The sequence below is a fragment of the Eurosta solidaginis genome, chromosome 3, assembly GCF_040869045.1.
Source record: "Eurosta solidaginis isolate ZX-2024a chromosome 3, ASM4086904v1, whole genome shotgun sequence".
Taxonomy (NCBI): domain Eukaryota; kingdom Metazoa; phylum Arthropoda; class Insecta; order Diptera; family Tephritidae; genus Eurosta; species Eurosta solidaginis.
The window spans coordinates 160,386,021-160,407,629 of NC_090321.1; the positions used below are offsets into that span (position 1 = coordinate 160,386,021).

Here is a 21,609-nt window from a genome sequence, read left to right on the forward strand (position 1 = left end):
AACTTTTTTGTCTTCTACTAAGCAGCACTTCATGGTTGGTATGGGGAGAATAACGAGAATTTTGATTTTCACCACTAACTAAATTTGTCAGTCAAAGTTTAGAAAGTGAATGAAAGAAAGTGCTTAAATGTTGTGTGGTATATGTCCAAACAAAAATATAAACTTGCTTTTGAAATACTGTTATACGTGTGTAAAAAAAAAATGCATACGATACAGCAAAAAATTCTCCTGATTCTTGCTAACAGTGAATCAGGTAAAATTTCAGCGAAAGTAATAATGTTTGAAAAATCCAAAAGTTCATAAGGCCATTTCCGTCCGTAGGTGGACATAATACCTTGAATAAATGTTGAGGTATCCTAATCAAGTTTGCTATGTAGATTCATTGTCACTCATCTCCCTTTGCTGTATAAACTGAGCAAAATCCTCGGCCACCCTGACAAATTCATTTAGCCATGTCCATCCGCCCGTCTGTTCGTAAACACGATAACTTGAGTAAATGTGAGGTATCTTAATGAAATTTGGTAGGTAAGTTCCTGGGCACTCATCTCAGATTGCTATTTAAAATGAACGAAATCGGACTATAACCACGACCACTTTGTCGATATCGAAAATTTCGAAAAACCGAAAAAATGCGATAATTCATTACCAAAGACGGATAAAGCGATGAAACTTGGTAGATGGATTGACCTTATGACGCAGAATAGAAAATTAGTAAAATTTTGTGCAATGGGAGTAGCACCGTCCACTTTTAAAAAAAGCTAATTTAAAATTTTTCCAAGCTTTAATTTGGCAGCTGAGTATGTAATGTTCGGTTACACCCAAACTTAGCCTTCCTTACATGTTTGACAAAGCATTTTTGACGTGCCGGAAGCTATAACTCACAAAGGAGTACATTTATCACTACAAAATTTGGTACACTCACTTTCCTTATAACTGTGAATAGTTTTACTAAAAATGGACGAAATAGGTTAAGGAACACACCCACTTTTATACAAAGCATTTTAAAAAGCATCGTAAAAGAACATAATAAAATAATTTTATAATAATGATTTTTAACTCTTTAAATGTTATAATAAGAATAAATGCGCAAATATTTATTTAAAACTAGGTGTGGCACCACCAATTAGCAGCATTTCGGGAGTCATAATTCGAAAAAGAAATAAACTATTATGAAAAAGCTTATTTTCCTGATAACGAGAAATATGGGACAAAACCAATTAACAAACATCCCTCATATTGGTAATTACGGTAATTCTGGTGAAATTTTAAAAATTCTTAAAATCTGAAAAATTAATTGAATAGGATATATAGTATACATGTACATATATGAAAACATCAAAGCATGTCATATATGTGAGCATCTGGGAAATGAGGATGAAATTACGAAGGACCTCTTATCTAAATAATTGCTTATATGGGATATGTATCCATTATCTATGTATATATACATACAAATATCTTGTCGATTTTGTCAGACGATATATGTCGTATACGTAAGTCCGCCGTGAATTTTTAAGTTTTTAGCTGTAAAAATGGAGAAGAAATCTTATTTGAACAAGTAGCAATAATGAGTCCTTATTAAGAACACTTTCAGAAGGTTTAGCCAGATATAGATCCGGTGCGTTCCGGTAACAAGCGCCATTTAGGTGCAAGCCTGAAAATCTCGGGAAAGATTTAATATGACCACATTGAACCTTCTAGGCCATATCCGCTCCCCCACCCCCTAGTTCCATAAAGCCAGAGTATTGGCTGCTAAATATGTGTATGATACATTCGTATATATAACAGGATTCGCCTCTCTTAGGTGAGATTGACAATTCGGTTGAGGAAGCTGTGAATAGCGCTTATCAACCTTTCAATCCGTATAATATATGTCATACACTTAGGCATCTAGTGAAACTTCAAGCACCTTTCTGTTAAAATGTGGAAGAAATGGTGAAAATTTTCTATTCGGACACCAAAATATACCAGGTCGCCGAATTTCATCAAAATATCTCAAACATTTAGGAACTAGTTTGCGTTCAAACAGACAGACGGACATCCAAATTGTCAACCTTATCAAATCTGTATACTTATTGGTGCGTCTATCTCTTCTCCTTTAAGGACCAACAAAGTTCGATTAGCAGACTTCACTTGATATACCATTTCATGTTCATGTAATGTATTAAAATAATTCCTAAGACTTAAGCGGACATTGTGAATTGATTTTCTCATCACCCATACAAAAAATTGAAGGCACTGTTAATGAGAGTAACCTTACTCCCTTCCTCTTATGTCACGGGAAAAATATTTATTATTTTCCATGGAAAGCTTACTAAAATATTTAATACTTTTTTTACTTTGCCGTAGCGCATGGGTTAGAAAAAGTGTATGACCAAAAGGTAGGAAATGAACAAAAAATAATAATAACAACAATAACAACATTTTTTAATTATATAAAGGTATAACAAATATTTACTATAACGAGATTTTTAATAAGGATTTTTTACAGAGTCCCCGTGGTGTGATGGTAGCGTGCTCCGCCTATCACACCGTATGCCGTGGGTTCAACTCCCGGGCAAAGCACCATCAAAATTTTTAGAAATAAGGTTTTTCAATTAGAGGAAAATTTTTCTAAGCGGGGTCGCCTCTCGGCAGTGTTTGGCAAGCGCTCCGGGTGTATTTCTGCCATGAAAAGCTCTCAGTGAAAACTCATCTGCCTTGCAGATGCCGTTCGGAGTCGGCATAAAGCATGTAGGTACCGTCCGGCCAATTTGTAGGGAAAATCAAGAGGAGCACGACGCAAATTGGAAGAGAAGCTCGGCCTTAGATCTCTTCGGAGGTTATCGCGCCTTACATTTATTTTTTTTTTTTATTTTTTATTTATTAACTATTGAATTAAATGTATTAATTAAAAAACTAATTTCTTCTTCCCTTACAACAATAAACTTAAGAATAGAGCAAAAACCTCGAAGTCATCAAACCTTGTGCTTTGCGTAAGTCCAATGAATGTGAGAATGGCATAAGAGTTTCAGTTTGCTAGCAAGCAACTCAAAAGTGCCATCCTAATATACATAAATGCATTCATATTCATATACAATATGTTTGAGTAAGTTTATGTATGTATACGTATATATATGACCACCGAGGCCGGTTTGAGTGTCAAGTTCACGAGTGTTGAACAATTTAATTCTGTGGATGGCACGCACGTCTGTTTAGTTTAATCCTTTAACAGGTACTTTCAATAATTCTTTTTCCTATACACATATGTACGTACACAGATGCATAACATCCCTCCAAAAAATCGTCCGATTAATCTCTAAAAGGAGTGTGCCGCAATTGATCCCTCTCGTCTCCAATGGGTGAAAATTATTACCGACTAGTCCCTTATGGGTATAGCTGAAATTGGTTTGTCCCACGTAATCGAATCCAAGGAGTAATAAAATATAACTGACATAAAATGGGTCAAACAAATAAGATGCAGTAAAAATAAATAAGAGTTAAATGAAATAAATACCTGCTACTTAAACCAAAATCCTAGTAATTTCTGTTGCATTATCGTAGTATTATTTGATTTTTCTGCAATTACAATAAAATACAATAAATATTTCGATAGTTCCGTCGTGACTCAATCTGATAATATTTATTGAACTGATGTATCGTTTCAATAAATATTGACAATATTTACATAAACCAAGTTACTTTAAATTATGTTTTTCTTTTGTAAATAACGATTCAGCACGCCCTTTGCCCGTATTAAAGCGGAGTCATTGGTGCCGTTTATCGTATCGCTCTATCCGTATCCCTAACGTAATCAGCTGTTTATCGTTACGGCGGAAAACCAAAAACCAATTGGTTAGCTACAGTACGGTTACGACCTTATCGGCACCAGTAATCGATTGCATTGATTCCCATAAGGTTGGTCGAATCAGCTGTCATAAGGTTACCGATACGGTTACCGATAACGCACCAATGTCTGCAGCTTTACGTTTAACGATCAGTGGCTGAAAACGATTTTCACTTAAACGATAACTATGCAACTGTCAAACTATTTCAATAAACTATAATAAGTTTGGATCTATCGAGCCCTCACTAGTTCATATATTTCGTTAATCCGATCCACCATTTCAGAGCTATTGTGATTTAAACAATGAGTTTCGATCACGGATCGTAAAACGTAATAGGGGCTGGGGCTGGATTCTCTAACTGTGAAAAACTGAAAAAATGTACACTGGTTGAAAACTCATTTGCACACAAAATGTACACTTTAAATTTTCATGCGATTCTGTAAGGTTTTGTGCACTGTTTTGCTGAATGAGCGCTGGATGTAAAGCAATATGTCAGTGAGAAAATGTTTATCAAACGCCATGAGACTAAAAAGTGAATCCAGCCCCTGGGCACTCAATTTTAGTATTATTTTCTCTTATGTTTATTGAAAAATACACAAAACTGAATTAAAACCCTTTTATTTTGTTAATTTACTAAATACTTATGGATCGCTCAATAAATATGACTTAGCGAGCAAGTAAAACTAAAATTAGGAGATTTTCTTTGGTGAAGTGCGTGTGTGAAAAATTCATGGCCTCAAACCGAACACCCTAATGCGCATAAGTACATACGTACCATACAATGTACATATGTATAGCAAAGCATTTGTATCTGAGAATAAGTAATATGCAATTCATCCAGTGTGAGTATACTTAATGAAATTGAAAAAACCTGCACGATTTTGCACGGAGGATGTACAAGAAAGAACGAACGTATGGATATATGTACATACATTAGCCAGTACTGTGACATTGAGTAACTCATTATTGTACCTCTTGCTTTGGTGATGTTCTTTTAATATCATTCGTTCTCGTGACCTAGTTTTATACTCCCTACTTCAAAAAAAAAAGGATTGAACAATGCCGGGCAGTAAGACTATATCTGGAGCACTTCGTACCACCGCTAAAGAAATGTTTGAATGCTGCAGATTACGAAATTTAAGCTGGTACGCTGAAGAATATCGCGTTTGCACCGAAAGAAAGGACGCTGCATACAGGGTCATGTTGTGTTCAAATGCTACGAGAAAAGTGTGCGGACACTACCGTGAGTTTAAAAAGAAATAAGGAATGTGGGAAGCGAAATGTCTTTGCCGAAGGAAACAAGTATAGGCACTAAGGCGCGAGTGCGAAGAGCTTGAGCTAATAAAAAACAGGAATAGCGTCCGAACATTTTTCCATAAAATACGGCTTCACTCCCCTTGGTGAAAAATAATACGCCTTTAAAATTTGGAAAATTAGCTGCTTATATGCGGATATGTCTGAATTCAATTTCCCCGAACAACTTGGATGTGTGAAATAGAGCATCGTCACTAGCTCAGTCCAAGTTGAAAACGATCTCTTCGAGCCGTTCGTAAGTAAACTAAGTTTCAGACGATTTCTTAAATCTATATGCCCGAGAGAATAACGGCGCATGTGTTAATCTAACCTGGAAAAAGGCGGAAAAAATAGTTTGCTGATGATGAAGAACAAAACGAAGTTAGAACCTCTATGCGTTGGCGAAGTCATGTTCCGAAAAATATGTATTGAACGAATTAATGGCTAAGTAGGCAATCTTTCAGAATCCAGAGCTCTGCTCGTGCGTGCGCTTTTCTAAACAAAATGGCACCTCAGCTTATTTTCTCTTGGTGTAAAATAAATTTATATCGCTTTTGCGAATTAGAATTTGCTAATTTGACTTTAAAAAATAACACGGATAGTCACTCAGATAATATCAACGTGAAAACAAGTAAAGATTGCTGGTGCCTTTTTTAAAGGAAATGTTCAAAAACCTTATAATCGAAGATCTTCGTTTCTTAATTTGAATGAAATTTCACAAGATTTTGGAATAGACCATAACTTTCTTTTGATAATTTTATGAATCGTTTACTTTGCTGTCTAATGCTTACCCGCAACAAAATGTTTCAGTTCATGGGTTGCTATGTGGCGGGAGCTGCGACAGGTCTATGCTTATATATTGATTGAAAAACGTGATTGCGAACGAAACATAGATGCTGCCGCATTCAGCCAATCACGAGGATTTCTTCAAAGATGTTACAACGATTTACATACATACATATGCCGATTTTGAATGACTAACAATTGTTATGAAAAATTCCAACCACGCCATTGATTTTTCGATAAGATTTGGGCTCAGGAAAAAAAGTTCGGTTTTTGGGGAGTGTTTTGGTCGAAAAATTTACCCTTTCGTCATTTTTTTTGCAGGCTCGAAAATTATTTTTTTGGGTATGCGTAGTGGAAGTTTTTTTTCCTGAGCCCAAATCCTATCGAAAAATCGCGCGATATCGGTTAACTTTCGTCCATACAAATCGACCCAGGTTAATGTATATGCATGTAAAAAATTGGTATAAAAAAAAAACAAAAATTCTTTAGCAGCCATTAATTTATTCCTTCAAATTGAAAAGCTGAAAAAACTCAGAATTTTAATTTCTAAAAAAAAGACTAAAGCTGTACCTAGAATATGTGTGATAATATAAGCAAACCATGTTTAAAAATTGCCTTAAATAACCACGGCATAAATTTTTCTATATAAAATATGAGGCGCAATATACCCCCAAAAAGAATTTAGGCCAATCTTCTCTTCTAATTTGCGCCGTGCTTCTTTTAATTTTTCCTACAAATTGGAGGGACTGGTTCACATGTTTTTCGCCGGCCTTAATATCCCTGAGGCATACCGTGCTAAACCATTATAAATATTATACACACACGAATAATGAGGCCGTGCTTATCTTCAAATTTGTCGTGGATTACTCTGTAATTTTTTTCGTGCGAGTTGGCGGGCCTCCATATATGTATGTATGTGTACATGTTTTATGTCAAGCCAATAACGTTTGTATCGAAGCTAGGCCTAGAATTTAATTTATCTGAGGTATTACTTTCTAAACTTGAATGATACAAAACCATTTTTAAAACACGTTTCTTAGTTTTGTTAAGCAATAAAAATATTCGAACGTTGACGCATACATATTGATATGAGTATGTACATGTTCTAGATATTTACATATAGACGTAAGTATATGCATACAAAAATATATAATAAACTTTACATCATAAATCCATTCAAACAAACTCACACAATTTTATTCCTACGACATTCACTCCATCAAGGTGTTCGAAATTTTTAGTTGGTACACGAACATAGTCAACCACATACATATGTACACACATCTGCTACATAGACATGTATGTATGTAAATATTCTAATGCTTGCAATGGCAAAAGCGTAAATTCGCAGCCAATTTTAATTCATTCACGCATATTCTGCTGCTTTCGTGTTGCATGATTGCAAAATCTTTCAAATATAAGCGATACCTAGTGCACATATCTACGTACATATGTACCTATATGTATATATGTATATATAGTATAAAAGTCATAGTTGCCATATCTACATATGGACCAAACATTTTCCATTTTTATCTCGGGAAAGTCCTATAGCCCAGCTTTTTCCCGTTTGGTCCTTTTTATAGAAGGCTTAAACATCATGACGGCGGCCGCCGTGGTGTGGTGGTAGCGTGCTTTACCTACCACACCGAAGATCCTGCGTTCACGCCCTTAGCAAAGCAACCTCAAAATTTTAGAAACCACTCTTTTCAATTTGAAGAAATTTTTCTAAGAGGGGTCGCCCCTCGGTAGTCTTTTGCAAGCGCTCCGAGTATATTTCTGCCATGAAAAGCTTCTCAGTGAAAACTAATCTGCTTTGCAAATACCCTTCGGACTCGGCATAAAACATGAACACGACGCAAATTGGAAGAAAAGACCGGCCTAAAATCTCTTCAGAGGTTATCGCGCCTTGTATTTGTTTTTTAACCATCATCATATAAAATTTATATTTGGTTGATAGTATGTGTAGGGTTATCTACTTATAATAAATATACTTTGTTAAATTAAAAAGTTTATTATTTTAAGATTGTTTATGGTTAATTATCAAAAATTTAAAATATTTTTAGTCATCAAAAGTATCTTTTAAAAAAATAAAGCTGCAATTTGCACGAACCAGAATAGAAGTAGGATTAATGAACACAAACAAAAAACCGCTGTGGTGGCTGAATGGTTATAGCAGCGGCGCCTAAACGTTGCCGATGAAGGAATTTAGCAGTTCCCGAAATGGATCTATACAACGAGCTTTGGCAGTTGTCTAAAATTTTTTCTTTCTTCTATTCTAATTTAAAAAAAATTTTTTTCAATTAAGAAAAAATTTATCATAACAATAATAATGATAAAAAATTATTGTTAGGCCTTGAGCTCGATTCGAACCCGCGATCTTAAAATCAGTAGGCCGATATAACAACAAAAATTGTTAATACATCCCAGAGCACGGGGAAAAAAAGTGTCAATAAAATATGACACTATGGCAGCATTGCCAACAAACAAGTCCAATTTTCACAGCTATTCTGCAACAGATGTCGCAGTGGTGTGAATATCAATTGGCACGAACCAGAATAGAAGTAGGATTAATGAAGACAAACAAAAAACCGCTGTGGTGGCTGAATGGTTATAGCAGCGGCGCCTAAATGTTGCCGATGAAGGAATTTAGCAGTTCCCGGAATGGATCTATACAACGAGCTTTGGCAGTTGTCTAAAATTTTGTCTTTCTTCTATTCTAATTTAAAAAAATGTTTTTCAATTAAGAAAAAATTTATCATAACAATAATAATGATAAAAAATTATTGTTAGGCCTTGAGCTCGATTCGAACCCGCGATCTTAAAATCAGTAGGCCGATATAACAACAAAAATTGTTAATACATCCCAGAGCACGGGGAAAAAAAGTGTCAATAGAATATGACACTATGGCAGCATTGCCAACAAACAAGTCCAATTTTCACAGCTATTCTGCAACAGATGTCGCAGTGGTGTGAATATCAATTGGCACGAACCAGAATAGAAGTAGGATTAATGAAGACAAACAAAAAACCGCTGTGGTGGCTGAATGGTTATAGCAGCGGCGCCTAAACGTTGCCGATGAAGGAATTTAGCAGTTCCCGAAATGGATCTATACAACGAGCTTTGGCAGTTGTCTAAAATTTTTTCTTTCTTCTATTCTAATTTAAAAAAATTTTTTTCAATTAAGAAAAAATTTATCATAACAATAATAATGATAAAAAATTATTGTTAGGCCTTGAGCTCGATTCGAACCCGCGATCTTAAAATCAGTAGGCCGATATAACAACAAAAATTGTTAATACATCCCAGAGCACAGGGAAAAAAAGCGTCAATAAAATATGACACTATGGCAGCATTGCCAACAAACAAGCCCAATTTTCACATCTATTCTGCAACAGATGTTGCAGTGGTGTGAATATCAATTGGCACGAACCAGAATAGAAGTAGGATTAATGAAGACAAACAAAAAACCGCTGTGGTGGCTGAATGGTTATAGCAGCGGCGCCTAAACGTTGCCGATGAAGGAATTTAGCAGTTCCCGGAATGGATCTATACAACGAGCTTTGGCAGTTGTCTAAAATTTTGTCTTTCTTCTATTCTAATTTAAAAAAATTTTTTTCAATTAAGAAAAAATTTATCATAACAATAATAATGATAAAAAATTATTGTTAGGCCTTGAGCTCGATTCGAACCCGCGATCTTAAAATCAGTAGGCCGATATAACAACAAAAATTGTTAATACATCCCAGAGCACGGGGAAAAAAAGTGTCAATAGAATATGACACTATGGCAGCATTGCCAACAAACAAGTCCAATTTTCACAGCTATTCTGCAACAGATGTCGCAGTGGTGTGAATATCAATTGGCACGAACCAGAATAGAAGTAGGATTAATGAAGACAAACAAAAAACCGCTGTGGTGGCTGAATGGTTATAGCAGCGGCGCCTAAACGTTGCCGATGAAGGAATTTAGCAGTTCCCGAAATGGATCTATACAACGAGCTTTGGCAGTTGTCTAAAATTTTTTCTTTCTTCTATTCTAATTTAAAAAAAATTTTTTCAATTAAGAAAAAATTTATCATAACAATAATAATGATAAAAAATTATTGTTAGGCCTTGAGCTCGATTCGAACCCGCGAGCTTAAATAAATTATTCAAAATTATATAAAAAATTATTATTTTCTATATCTGGCGATCCTACCAACGATCCTTCTGACCTGTACATATATTTCTCGATTTACGCGATAACAAAATTACGAAAATCCCGAATGAAATTTCGCTGTTAAAAAATCCAATAAAACTTGATTTTACAAATAATTCAATAACTAATCTACCATTGTCAATGACCTCCTTGGCACATTTAGTTAATCGACGGCAATCCGATTAAATCCATACTACGCGTATTCTATGAACATTACGTGAACGTGCGTGTGGCTCTATCTTTATCAAAGTGATACAAATTCTTTATAATCGACATCATCGGCAATTTCATTTATACCAAATAGTTCATATAACATGATGGCAGATAGTTTGAATAGCCCACGTCGTCCAACTGATGACTGTAATGAGAATGCAATATTTCCCGATAAATACAAAATGAGAAATACACAGACATTTAATGTGACAATGCAATATCTTTCAACAATGCTTGATGAAGGTATTCCAAACGGCATCAGAAGAGCATATTAGCTACATACATTAATTTATCTAAAAATCTTCTCGAAACATTGACACTGAATCGCTTCAATTTCTCAAAAGCTATACTAAACTTGGTGTTACGGGAGTTGAACATATGCAATAATCGTTTGATCACATACAAAGCTGTCTTTATAAAACAAAAATTTTGAAATCCTATTAACCAGTGATAATCGTATCAATCATATAGATACTTAAGTCAAAAAATAAATATATATATATATATATATATATACATATATGAGCCGTTTATTTTGAAAGTGGCATAAGTCATTTCCAACTCATGGTCTTAAATGCATTATTATTTTTGAACGAATGCATATGTAGATGGTTCTACAATTATACAGTAATAATAAGAATAGCGTCTTTTGGATATTGGACTCTAACAAACTGGAGGCGAGGAGAGATACAAACAAATTATCACTGAACCTAGACGACATGAAATGACTTATGCCACTTTCAAAATAAACGGCTCATACATGTTTAACATTACGAATTTTGGTCTACGACCACATTTATTTTATAATAATCTACTTAACTAGTCATATAACGTACAACAATTTATTTTTGAAAATTCAACTTTTTTAAAATTTAAAAATATTAAAATAAATGTAACACATAAATTAGTATTACCAGTGATCTTACCATTTAGTGAGCTGTATTATTAAAAATTTTTGCATTTTTCGACAACTAATCTCATATTTTATTTTAAAAAGTTTGTTTCTTCAATCAAATTTAATCTAAACAAAATAATTTAATTTAGAATACTAATGTTACATTGTTTAAAAATGTATATTAATTGATTTAAAACAATAGTCAATTTATTATTTATATTAATTATACGCACTTCTTCTCCAGTTTATATTCAAGAATATATATCATTTACACATATAAAGCAGTTGTAAAATGCATATGCAATGACATACAAACACCGCAATGCAAATTAATTCATATTCAAATCGAAAATAACACAATCCAATACAAAAAAAGAAATAACTTTGATTTTCAAAAATTAAACAAATTTCTACAATTTTAAAAAATCTCTTAAAGAGTTTTTAAAATAAATTTTAACGAAATATTTTCCTAAATATCAATATTTCACATTGAAATGTAAATCATATTTAAAACTCAATTTATACTCATTAACATAACATGAATCAATGACGATTTCACCCTCAAACAATTAAAGGAATCAACTTTTTATTCCTTATCAACAACTTGGACATACATTATGCAGAGTGCAATTATATATTGAACATATATTCTGCATAATACAAGTTTTTAATTTTCATTCAACCTCATCCTAGGTTCTTCAATCGCATTATTATAAATAACTAATATTAATTCACATAAAACGACTACAACAAATAAACACTAACAACAATAACAACTTATAGTAATCAATATACACTGCAAATTAACATTAAAAAAATAAATTTTTCCTTTCACTGGAGGGGGAGTATATGTAGGGTTATCTACTTATAATAAATATACTTTTATTAAATTTAAAAGTTTATTATTTTAAGATTGTATATGGTTAATTATCAAAAATTTTAAATATTTTTAGTCATCAAAAATATCTTTTAAAAAAATAAAGTTTAAATAAATTATTCAAAATTATATAGAAAATTATTATTTTCTATAGTATGTAATGAAAATCAATTTACTGAAATCATTGTTTGTGTATTAAAATATTTCATAAGGGTTTACACAGCCTTCTTTTCAAACACTTACAGATATCCCTTTGTTACCTTCGTGAGCTCCATTTCCTCCCAGCAGCACAAGAAACTGCCAACCCTTTAAACATAAATCTGTATACAAAGCCAACGGTAATCGTCCTTTCATTTTATTTGAAAGCAGCTGACTCCTTTGGAATGGCACCCATCAAAAAATGTCAGAGGTCGACTTATTTAAGTCGAAAAATAATTTAGTCGAATGAAGTTTGTATGTAATGTAATATAGAAACATGGTCAACAGAGCTTGAAATCGGAACTGAGAAAAATCAAAGCCCAATTGTTATGAATTCGATGTAAAAAAATGCTAAATTTACAAAATATTTTGCAAAATAAGTAATTGACACATAATTCTTTCTTTGCTAGAATACCCGGCAGATCATTGGTTTAGACGTGTAATTTAAAAAAAGATGTCTAAATGTTTTAGCCATTCTCTCTTCCCACTCCTTTTCGTCTCTAACTTCCTTTTTTATCCTGTTTTCTCCCACTTGCTTTATTGCCCTCTTCAATCGTCATTATTAATTGGCTCTTAAAAGCCCAGGCTATTTCAGCCGCATTGTAACAAGTCACTTTAGCTGCCCCTGTTTCGATAACTGGCACCAATTGACAGCTTCAAGGAAGTTCAAGTGTTCCTCCACGCGCCCCACCTTACTCAGTAGAGGTCTTTCCCTTTTTCTGATTCCAAATATGGGTGCCGATAGGAAAACTTTATAAACCGGAACGTCTTCTTTCACTCATAACATGTCTTCTCCAGCTAAGCCTTTGGATTTTTATTCATTGCACTGCACGTTGCGTCGTGTGCTGGTAGCTTATTATGCCTACCGCACCGAACGTCCTGGATTCGAGACCCGGGCAGATCAGCATCAAAAATATAGAACCACGTTTTTGTAAGCGGGGTTGTCCTCGCCAGTGACATGGCAAACTCTCTGACTGTATTTCTACCATTAAAACCTTTTTAGTGAAAATTCACACTATGCTCTCAATACCGTTTAGATTATTCGTTCTAATTTTGTGGTAATGGTTCACATGGCAACCTCGGGGTAGGCCTACACGGGCGTAGTTGCATAATATTCGCAGATGCTTGTACCGATGCTGGCCCAACCTGTCTGCCGGCGCAACAGCATAAATTCATACACTCACGAATCACATGTGTACTACTGAGGCCTTGCAATGCACCAAACTCCTCACCTCTTCTAAATATCTACATACATACATACATACAAACGCAAATAAATAAACCCATTTTGTCAATCACCTTTCGCTGTTGTACAAACCTGCTAAGCTTCTTTGTAGGCCTAAATCAACTGGCCATGCGCATATTTAACCCAATTCTGTCCGGCAGCATTTATCTTTGGTGTCCCACCCGTACGTACAAGTAAAAAATTCGTTCAGAACTATACAAAGATATTAATGCATGTATGCGTGTGGATTTTAAGTGAATAGGAGCTGTGCATGCGAAAATGAATGACTTTTAATTGCTTTGGAACCAAGAGCAATACAACACCTACTTCTAATTTGCGCTAAGGTATTTGATCTCAGGATCCCGAATTCCATTATATTGAGAGCTCAGGCACATATTCATGCCATAAGATCGCAGGCCTACATGATCTAAAAGTTTGTCTTATTTGCTTACTCAATTAGCGCTTAACCTATTGAACGATTTTGGACATCCAATTAGACGACCGGGAACTTAAATCCTTTTCCGCCTGGTGGCATCCCTCTTCCTTTTCCATTTTTCATAACATGGCATAGCCGGAGTTGTTCAATTCGCTGAACTATGTTTATGTCAACATAAAGCTAGTAAAGCTCATCAATAAATCTTCTTCGGTACTCGACGTCGGTTAGTAAATATTTCGAAGAACTTTTCTCTCGAACACTCATAGAGCCACCTTATCAACGTTCATTCTTCTTTCCATATTCCAGAGCCAAAGGGCCAAAAAGGGCCATCCTGGGAGAAGCTGCTTGCCGCTGGATTGCTTCATACCCTCCTGCTTCGGGAAGATATTGAACCTAACCCCAGTACCAGGCTGTGGTTCTGCTGTATATATCGCAAAATGATCTACCTCAGACGGTCATACTCTTGTCAGTGTGCCACGTGTAAAAGATGGTTGCACCGTTCGGGTTGTTCTGGGTTAGAACCCAACGTTTTTCGCCCCCGAAATTTCTACAAAACCTTTGTGGCTCCCTGCTGTTCGCATCCAAGGACGTACCGCGGTTCACTGTAAAGAGTTCCTTCCAGCAGCAGCGCTGCCCAGCAAGCCACATCAACTGTCCGCTGTTGCTCGCGCCAAACGGCACCTCCAGCTAACGCGGCCGCTCCAACCCATCATCACAATCTTCGTAGCATGGACATTAGCGATGCCGAGGACCCGCTTTTACCCCCGTCCCACTCATCCTCTTCCGACACACGCACTCGCATAAGAACGAGTCATCAACTCCTAGTCCCCACACCATGTGCTCCGTATGTCAGCTAAGATTATTTATGATCGGGAATCGGTTCAATGCAATTCATATGCCTTGGCTGATGCCACCTTCATAGATGCTCCGGGCTTACAAATCCCAGAGTTACGACTGCCCCCCGTTGCACTTCAGAATTATGAAATTTAATTGTAACGGGTTAACCGGAAAGATGGCGGAGATAGTTGACTACACGAATGAAAATAATATCCGTATAGACGATTCAACAAATAAAGCTAACTGGCAGATCAGGCCTCTGAACTTGCGATGGCTACCACAGCCACAAGAAAAATCCCACAAGGGGCAATGGTGTTGGCCTTGCCTTTATCACCCATCACACCGTGCAATATAGTATATTTCACCCAACATCAGCCGCCTTAGAAAGTCAAGACACAACCGTCCGGTCAGGTGATGATGACTTAGAAATAATTAACATCAATATCCCTCCTGCCACCTGGCATTCCAGCTTGCCAGTCGACGGCAGAGGCAGGCAGCTAGCAGAGCAAATAGACAATACGACTTTCTGCACGGTGCGATGCCCCACTAGAATTGCAGGTAACTGCCACAAATCGCCAGCCATTTCAATAGTCAGCGCAGGGCTCATAAACTGCGTCGAATGGCAGCCTATCCTTAATTTCTGCTCTCCCCATTCCGACTGATGTCCGGCAAGGCGAGCGTGCGTTCGGAGTCAACTTGGATATTATGCGGCTGGTAAAAAAGCAAACGGGCCAAATGGGAGGAGCATCTAAGGAACTGAAAACTCCTCTGCATCCTTCAGTAGACAAGGCCAGACGTCGTGCAAACAGACGGGCACATAAACATAAACACGACATGTCACCCATTACCATCATCCCAAAGTCGGAACCCTCCCTAGCCACCCATCAATATGGCTTCTGCAAAATGCATAGCACTACCACCACTGCTCGTGGCCACGGCACGAAACTCCAGGACATAGAAGGCTCACACCTTCCCCCTTGTCTAAAGAGATGAACCGCAAATTATCTGAAGCGTCGGTTCAATGTAGGAACGAAATCTCAAAGCATAAGAAAATGAAACAGGGGGTACCACAGGGAGGCGTCCTATCCCCGATTCTGTTTAATTTCTACATATCAAAGCTCTCTTTCCCACCAGAAGGAGGTACCATCATTTCCTATGCCAACGAGTGCACGATTATGGCAACGGGACCTGGCCCTTCAATTGATGAATTAGTTTCTAAAATAAACAGCTATCTCGCCGGTCTTTCGAGTTTCTTCACCTCGCGCAGTCTGGCATTAACAAAATCATCGGCCACTCTGTTTACCACGTGGAAGGAACAGAAATATATATTCATAACAAAAGTAATAACTATTAACAAACATAATCATTGATTATATTCAAAAAAAACTTGTATGTTATATTTATTTTATTAATTACTTTCATCGCAGTCCCTAAATAAATTTCGAGATCTACTGCGGATACTGAAAGAATTGCCTATGTTCAAAAGGTAAGTTTTATTCTGCTTTGCATGTGTAGGTCTTTTCTGCTGCACCCCCTTATGATTATCACTTGATTAATATACTAAAACTGTTGAGTTTTTTCGATCTTCCATCGAAATTAACGCAATGAGTACTAATTCTCAAAGCTAATAAAAGTAGAGTAGTTCTTTTATAAACTATCTTTTTCTGCATTACTTTATGGTTAGCTAAAAGTCTGCCTCTAAAAACGTACAAAATGTGAAGAATTTTATTCTTCAATTATTTACTCCTGCATAACTTTATTGTTCACTCAAAATCCACATAAACAAATTTATAAAAGATGATAAATTTTATTTTCTAATGGCCTCCTTCTGCATGACTCTAGGCTGACTCTTAGCCAAGTTTTAAGAATTTTGTTCTTAACTGGTTGATTTCTGAATAAATTTGGGGTTATCTATAAACCAAGCTAGATAAATTGGCTTATAGTTATATTTTTATGAGCTGGCTACAAAAGACCCCGCTGGGATAAATTTTAAAAACTGACTTTCCAAATTAATATTTTTCCTCACTGGAGTTCGTTAGTTCCAGTTTAGAGGTTCTTCTCACAGCACCGGTAATGGGGAATTTATTTTGCGGAACAAACACTTATTAAATATAAATTTTTAGTTATTTCCGAAGAATGAGACTAAATAAAAGTGTGTACACATTGTAGATTAGGTCGTTTATATCCGTTTCAGATCAGATCGCCAACGCCGTAAGTGGGTTGCCTTGAATTCAAGTTTATTTTCGTTTGATTTTTATTTTTTTTTGTGACTTTTACTTATTTGAGAAACGGTGCGTAATCTCACTGTGTTACAAAAATACTGAGTCGTACATACATATGTATATGTGCATAAGTATGTAGCCACCTGAATAAATGTAGTATGTTTCATTCGCATTTGTCATTTCTATTCGTTAATGATCTTCAAAATGCTACAGCAAAACATACGAATTTCGACTGAACAACAAAGAAATTTGCAAAATGTACGAGTGTTTGGGTGTTTTATTTGGTTTTTAGCATTTTTTTTTTAGTTTTCTAGCTGCTGACCTAATTAATTGCATAATCGACAACGACCTAACAAAAAACAATAAAATTGACAAGCGTAAATAGTTCACGAATCATAAAATGCAGCAAAACTACAAATTTCTTTTGTGAATTATTTGCCGCGGAGTTACCTTCTCAAACAACATTAATCTGCCTTGGTAGACACCGTTCCTAGTCGAAATAAAATACTGGGTCACGTTAGTTTGTTTAAATCATTTAAATGTAAACCGGTCGGGTTACCAAATATCTGAAAAGGGGTATAAGGGCTTTGGCCGTCTAACAATTAGACGATAAGTGACTTGTAGAGCTTGATTTTAGTTTGTCTAGAGAGGAGAGAGTGCAGGTAATTTACTACGGCAGAAAGTTTCAAGGAACTTTATTTTAGTAAAAATTTTACGAGTTTACGTTAGAAAAAATATTCATCAAGCACACGAGTTTTTAATGACAAAGAAAATGCCTTGTAACAGTTAAGGATCCAACAGAAAATGTTTGGGCTTCGTATTTTTCATTCCAAATTTGCGCCAGCATCGCTTTTTTGAGTAAATTGCGTTTGAAATCACTGTTTTTTTTTCACCTATGGCGTAGTAATGGGAGTTCGAATTGTTACGGTCGCGACCCTTGTGCAAAACTTGTATAATACGAGGTGTGTTCAGAAAATAATGGGAATTTTCGTTTTTTTAAAAAGATGTTTATTTATTCATCTACATTGATGTTGTCGCCTTCAAAATAGTCCCCATTAGATATTATGGAATTACGCCAGCGCTTCTTACAATCCTCGAAACACTTCTCAAACTCGATCTTTGGGATAGCCTTCAGCTCTTTCAGCGCTGCGCTTTTAGTTTCATGTATGCTTACAAAACGACGGCCCTTCAAGATTCTCTTTATTTTTTGAAAGAGAAAAAAGTCACACGGAGCCACGTCTGGCGAATATGGAGGCTGGGCCATCGTTACAGTATTGTTTTTGGCCAAAAATTCACGAACAGGCAATGAAGTGTGAGCAGGTGCACTATCGTGCATTGCAGACACACCGTAGGCCTTCTTTAGCATTTCGCACACTTTGTTACACTTTATTTCATTTTTTACGCAAAATTTGATACAAATCCGACGAATCGCCGACCTCATAAAAACACGTCTAACCTTAGCAGCTCTCACTCAGAAAGTAAACAATGAATTCAGCTGAAAATTTTAGCATACTTCAGAGGCATGTGTATCAACATTATAAAAAAAAACTTTTGACAATTGGACACTCCAAACCCGCGAAATCAAAAAGTTCCCGTTCTTTTCTGAACACACCTCGAATATAAGAAAGCTGTCAAATTAATGTTTGAATCATTATACGCAATAAATACTGCAAGAAGTAAAAAATATAGTCAGGCAAATTACAAATAAAAAAATTAATTGGTAAAGCCCAGGAAAGTCAAAAAAGAGCGTCTCGGTCGCAACATTATAAAATTGTGGGGAAGACATTTCCGTAGAATATACTGTGAAATTTTCCCACTAAACTCAATAAAACCGTCTTACCATATCTTAATATGAATTTACGTCAATTGATACTGCGACCAAAGAAAAAACAATTCTTAACCCTTTTAGATTTATTAGCATTTAAAATGTTACGGTCGCAGCATGGTTATCATTTTGGGCGATATCTCCACAACCGGTTGCTTTATACAAATGAACTGCATCATATATTGGTAACACAGGCCTGCAAAAATAAGTTTTTTTTTGGATCAGGAAGTCATTTCCGACGTATTTTTGCGCGCTGATATTTGGCCCAGCCCGTCAGGATTTTGAGATATCCTAACCTAAAAGTGCAAAAAACGCTGCTTTTAGCATTTTTTGAGTTTATATTTTAATAATACGAAATTTTTTTGTTCAAATCTGCTTAAGTATCTTTGAGAACAGCTCTTTCCCCACAAAATCCATTTTCGAACGCCTCGATTAGATTTTTTTTTCCGAGATATGGTCAATTCAAGTTGGGGTCTGTTGTCGAAGTCGCAAGGTTCTTCCTCGTTTCGTTAACTGGTGCAAATTCGTAAATCAAGAGTTACCAGATGGCTCTTCACTTGGTCCTCCCATCGGAGTGGGTTTATGAGTGTATTCATACTGACATATCATAATTTTTGGGTTATTTCAAATTTATTTATAGCAGTAGTAAAGAAACCGACCTCGGGTACCAAGGAGGCGCATGAACAATTTTTGATAAAGATATTCCAATTTTGTACGCAGAAATTTCTTCAGTAAGTTCTGAGTTCTCTGCAATGTTAACCTAGAAATCAAACAGAGAGTACCTCTTGTCAATAACGCTCTTTAAATTTCTCATCATACCTGTTCTGATTTATGGGTCGAAGTCATAGACCGTGTCGAGAGACAATGAAATGGCCCAGTATACGAGAGAAAAGTGCTGCCGACGATTTATGGTCTTCTCTGTGATGCCAATCCCTAGGTCATGTTATGGGCATGCTCTAAGACGCTCTGGCACAGATAGAATTCTTATCGGCAATCGTAGTCGGTCAGACTTTATTTCTATCACTCGGGATTAAAGGTCAAATATGTGTATACTGTGTAAATAAAATAGTTTATTTTTTCCCCTTATTTCCATCTCCTATGGACAGAGAAGCAATGACTTCAAATAAAAGCTTTATAATTTTAACGAATTCAACTGTTTTGCTAACAAAATATAACGTGCTTTCAATATATAGTTGTTCTGTTCAATCCAAGTCTATATATTTGCTTTTATTATTTAAATTTTTCTGGACTTTTGTTTAGCATTAAAAAAGTATCAACAACTTTGGATAACAGAGTTTTTATAAATTGATCCTACCCATAATCTTTGTGTCGTGTACGTTATCAAAAAAGTACAAAAAATTGTCTAATAAGCCAACGTGGACTTGAAAGTAAAAAAGCGTTCGCATTTTAAATAGTTATGTGTATTTCCTTACAAAAATAAAATACATGTTTCCGGAAAGTTTTGGTAACAAATTTTGTTGGTGTCGCTTCCGTTACGCCTCTTTCATTGGTTGATTCATATTGTAACGAATTTTGGGAAATTCCGCTTATTAGAAACCTTCTGCTAACGTTCGAATCGCTGAATGGTTTATTTTGTACTATTTCTTAGATATTTCTGTCAATAAAACTAATATCTGTATATAGTTGGAATCACAAAATCGTAATCTATTGAGTGACCTAAAAGTCGTTTGAAGAATAAACAGATGGAAAATTATATACCAGCATATTTCTCCTGTTACGAAAAAGAGGTTTTTGTCCCCTAATCACGGATTTTAGACCTAAAACCTGAGGTACGTCTCGCAAAGAATATGTTTTCAATGTTGTTGTTGTTGTTGTTGTTGTAGCGATAAGGACACTCCCCGAAGGCCTTGAGGAGTGTTATAGATGTTGATGATCCTTTGACGGATGCTGATCCGGTACGTTCCGGTTCCAAGCCCGACCATCTCGGGAACGGTTTGTTATGACCACATGCGACCTCCTAGGTCATCTCGCCCTCCCATCCCCTAGATCGGCTAGAGCCTCGGCTGTTAATGAAACAGGATTCGTCACGGATAGGTGAGGTTGACAATTGGGTTTGGACACACAAACTACACAACCCCTAGAATCTATTTTGTATTTTAGTCGCCTCTTACGACAGGCATACATACCGCTAGTATATTCTAATCCCCTAACCCGCTGGGGGAATGTTTTCAATGTCATATAGTGTTATTCATAGAGAAAAAATTGTCCCGTCCGTAACCGTACTTTAGCTTATATCCAGCTTTTTAAAGAGATTTCGTAAATCTACGGGCATGAGGCCTTCTTTCACCTTCGGTATCTTATTTAAGGAATGTAAAATTTCCCCTAAGCTTCGCTATGTTTTGCATACTTTCACAAGCATTAAAAAATTACATCCATTAGTTGCCGCGTCCGGAACGCATTATATATGATCTTATACATATACTTAAATACTTAAATGTTTGAGGTGAACAAATTTGTTATAGAATGAAGCATTCTGGTAACGCTATCCATGCATTATAATATCCGTTCAGTCTGTTGCTCATGTTCCCTTTAATGCAGGGCCCGTATTACGTGTTACGATCAGTGACTGAAAACCATTTTCAAACAAGCGATAACTATGCAACTGTCAAATTATTTATAAAAATTGTAAGTATGGATCTAACGAGTACTATTTGTCGCTAGTTCACATATGCCATTAATCCGATACACCATTTCAGAGCTATTGTGATTTGAAACATTAGTTTCGATCACGGATCGCAAAACGTAATACGGGC

At 35.8% G+C, this 21,609-nt stretch overlaps 1 long non-coding RNA gene across 2 annotated transcripts; it reads right to left on the reverse strand.

Annotated features, from left to right (window-relative positions):
• Positions 1-2,864: 2,864 nt before the first annotated feature.
• Positions 2,865-18,516, reverse strand: LOC137244491 (uncharacterized). Of its 2 annotated transcripts, none has more exons than XR_010951041.1 (4): positions 17,904-18,516; positions 12,336-12,506; positions 3,497-3,558; positions 2,865-3,429 (listed from the first exon to the last, which is right to left on the reverse strand). It is a non-coding gene; the product is annotated as an uncharacterized lncRNA (long non-coding RNA). The 2 variants fall into 2 exon arrangements; XR_010951040.1 differs by having other exon boundaries at positions 12,353-12,506; positions 17,904-18,515.
• Between the last annotated feature and the right edge of the window lie 3,093 nt (positions 18,517-21,609).